Consider the following 4120-nt stretch of genomic DNA (forward strand, 5'->3'; position numbering starts at 1 on the left):
TTAATCATATCGGGAATAATTTATAATGTTGAGATGAATATACAATTGCTTTCATAAAATTGCAATCTAACTGTTTGATTGACAGGCTCGATGTTGGTGAGTTAGAGAACGTACAACTTTATGGATAACTTCAGGTTTAGTGCACACAGCGACGTTTCGATGTAGATTCTTACACCCTCATTAAACATCTTTACTCCAGCTCGATAAGAATCTGCATCGTAACGTCGCTGTATGCACTAAACCAGAAGTTGTTATCCGTGAAGTTGTACGTTTTCTTAAATTACAATCTGTCAATTCAGTTAGGAATTTCGCTACACATACTTACCATCTCGGGACAAAAACATCATCTTTGTGATCATGTATAGCAGACTTTGATAAAGTTCATTCATTCTCTATAACGGAATGCCTTCACTATAATCGTGGTAATAATGACACGCATGTATTCATCCACTTTTGACCACACAGCCCAACCACTCACATAAAGGTTAATTATTTAAGGACAGGGTGTCATTCTACCGGTATTCATATTTCATAAATGTTTATATGTTTTTTCTCTCCAGAATTTGTCTTGTTTATCTGATCTGACTGCTCAGAAAAGATGTTTATGAGATTGTAATATTGTTCTCATGTACATACACTTACGTATAATCAATACCTGAGTTATACGTCTATGTCGATGCTGGATCTAACGTCCGACGTGAGTGTATGTTCAGTTCAGTTCAGTTTAAATCTGTTCAGTTCAATTCTGTTAAAATCAGTTCAGTTCAGTTAAAATCAGTTCAGCTCTATTAAAATCAGTTCAGTTCAGTTCAGTTCCGTTAAAATCAGTTCCGTTCCGTTCTGTTAAAATCAGTTCAGTTCAGTTCAGTTCTGTTCAGTTCTGTTAAAATCAGTTCCGTTCAGTTCTGTTAAAATCAGTTCCGTTCAGTTCTGTTAAAATCAGTTCCGTTCAGTTATGTTAAAATCAGTTCCGTTCAGTTCTGTTAAAATCAGTTCAGTTCAGTTCAGTTCAGTTGTTCAGTTCAGTTCTGTTAAAATCAGTTCAGTTCAGTTCTGTTAAAAGCAGTTCAGTTCAGTTCTGTTAAAATCAGTTCAGGTCAGTTCTGTTAAAATCAATTCAGTTCAGTTCAGTTAAAATCAGTTCAGTTCATTTCTGTTAAAATCAGTGAGGTTCAGTTCTGTTAAAATCAGTTCAGTTCTGTTAAAATCAATTCAGTTCAGTTCTGTTAAAATCAGTTCAGTTCTATTAAAATCAGTTCAGTTCAATTCTGTTAAAAGCAGTTCAATTCTATGTTCGTTCACAGTCTAACGTTTCACGCAGTGGTGTCATAACAATCATCAGAACAGAACCAGTGATCTGGGAAATACCGACGAATCGGAGATCAGCTATCCGACACGCCCCCATTCTGTGCGAGTTTGATGTCGGCCATTTGTTGGTTTCAACGTGGCGTGTGGGCCACATCGATGCTATAAATAAAGAACTGAGACATATCCTATATTGGGATCGTTAGAATTACCATATCAATATTAATCGATCGAGAAATATTTAAGCAACGTCACAAGGGCCTGTGGGTCTGATATTGTCGCCGATTCTAATTGCCACTCGATAAGAAAAACAACGTATTTGTCAACAACCGTTACATATCCTCTGTGTCTCATGCAACATGACCCCAGGCGACCATGACGTCAAAGATATCAAGGGGTCATGGGGTCAACATATCATCAGCTGTCTCATTAGCAAAGGGAGCGTGTCAGTCAGCCATACAGACCCTGCCACAAATATATCCAATATAGCCCATGCAAGTCTGTATATAATAGTTGGCAAGTTTAGATAACTTAATTTTCATGAAAATCTATTGCGGAGTGATTAATTAATGTTTAATTAATAATCAAAGAAAATGAGAATATAAACAAATCACAATATAAAATAAATATGAGTGAGTGAGTGAGTGAGTATGGTTTTACGCCGCTTCTAGCAATATTCCAGCAATACCACGGCGGGGGACACCAGAAATGGGCTTCCCACATCGTACCCATGTCGAGAATCGATACCGGTCTTCGGCGTGACGAGCGAACGCTTTAACAACTAGGCTACCCGACCGCCACAAATAAATACTGAAATATTGTATGAAAACAACTCATACATTCACTACTCTCATGAAGAAACTTTGCCAAGGAAAGGATGGGTTCGAATCCAAGTTCGTCCCGATTATGTTTCTGGGTTAATCTGCACCATACCCGTGCTCGTGGATTTCCCCAAAGTGGTACACGTCTGAGAATTGCATCTCATCAGGCTTTCCCCTCACATTAAGCTGATACGTTGGGATATAACTTGACTGTTATGAATTGACGTTATTCCAAAATCACTCACTCACTCAAACGTTAAAGCCGCTATTTTTTTATTTACAGCTCATTTTTATCATGTCAGTCAGCATAGCCAACGGAAATTTTGCCCATGTGTTTTACATTGTGATGTTCGGAAATGTTGGCTGGATCACTATTGAATTGCCATTTCCATTGTCAGTTTCATGAGCAAAGACATGAACACAAGTCCAAAAGAAAGAACACAAATAGCATATGGAAAAAACCCCAAACCATTTGCGACATGATTGAATTATTGAAACATAATGCTGCAGGAACTCTCAAACTCAACTGTTTGTTTGTTTGTTTGTTGTTTTACGCCGCACTCAGCAATATTACAGCTATATGACGGCGGTCTGTAAATAATCGAGACTGGACAAGACAATCAAGTTACTACCATTATGAGCATCGATCCACGCATTGGGATACGATGACATGCACCAAGTCAGCGAGCCTGACCATCCGATCCCGTTAGTCGCCTCTTACGACAAGCACAGTCGCCTTTTACGACAAGCATGGGTTTCTGAAGACCTACTCTACCCCGGATCTTCACGGGTCACTCTTTGTATGGCAGTAAATGTTATACTATTGCCCTCACGTTAGCGATTCATGACACAAAACATCGTTGTGTCATTTAAATATGATGGTTTGGGGAGGCAACAAGACGCCACTGCCAACAGTTCAGGGCAACATGGCAGCTAAGCGTTATATTGACCAGGTGCTCAGACCAGTACTAGTAGCATTCATTCGAAATCGACGTGGTTTTTACCGGCAGTATAACGCCATTGCTCATAGGCAGGTCAGTACAATTGACTGAGAGAGTATTTTTTACCCCTTTCTTTTAAAAATGCTATGTCCGCCCTTGCTGCTCACATCGCAAAGATTTTATGAACGGGAATAAGATCAACTTGTTTCCTCAGCCGTCACGTTCACGTGATCTCTCTCCAATAGAGTACTTGTGGCACTGCCTCGGAGGGGAAATCAGGAAAAGAGACAATCTGTTTGTTCATAGGGATACATGTGTATATTATTTTGTTTTTTCATTTGTAATCATTTGAAATTACCCCATTTCTAAATATTTAGTTTTATCTATAAACAAAGATGGTATTTATCGACAAAGATTGGATGTATAAAACAAACTGGATATTGATAAAAAGATAGTCCCCACATAGAATACTTGTATAAACACAAACATGACTGTGTAAACACAAAATTAAAGTATAAACACAAAATTAAAGTATAAACACGGAATGAATGTATTAACACAGAAAGGATGTATAAACAGGAATTGATGAGTGTATTAACACAAAACTGAGGTATTAACACACATACACGCGCGTACGTAGACATCAGAATATAAACACAGAATGAATGTATTAACACAGAAAGGATGTATAAACAGGAATTGATGAGTGTATTAACACAAAACTGAGGTATTAACACACATACACGCGCGTACGTAGACATCAGAATATAAACACAGAATGAATGTATTAACACAGAAAGGATGTATAAACAGGAATTGATGAGTGTATTAACACAAAACTGAGGTATTAACACACATACACGCGCGTACGTAGACATCAGAATATAAACACAGAATTGATGTACAAACACACACACTCGCACACATATGTATACATGTATAAACATCAAAGACTGGAATAGAGCTTCAGACATTGGAACCCATATCGTGCAACCTGACACTAACCTGGTCACTTGGCCACAGATATGACACGACAATTTGGCCCCCCTCATT

This window comes from Haliotis cracherodii, unplaced genomic scaffold, assembly GCF_022045235.1.
Source record: "Haliotis cracherodii isolate W230 unplaced genomic scaffold, xgHalCrac1.p SCAF_4, whole genome shotgun sequence".
In the NCBI taxonomy this organism is placed as follows: domain Eukaryota; kingdom Metazoa; phylum Mollusca; class Gastropoda; order Lepetellida; family Haliotidae; genus Haliotis; species Haliotis cracherodii.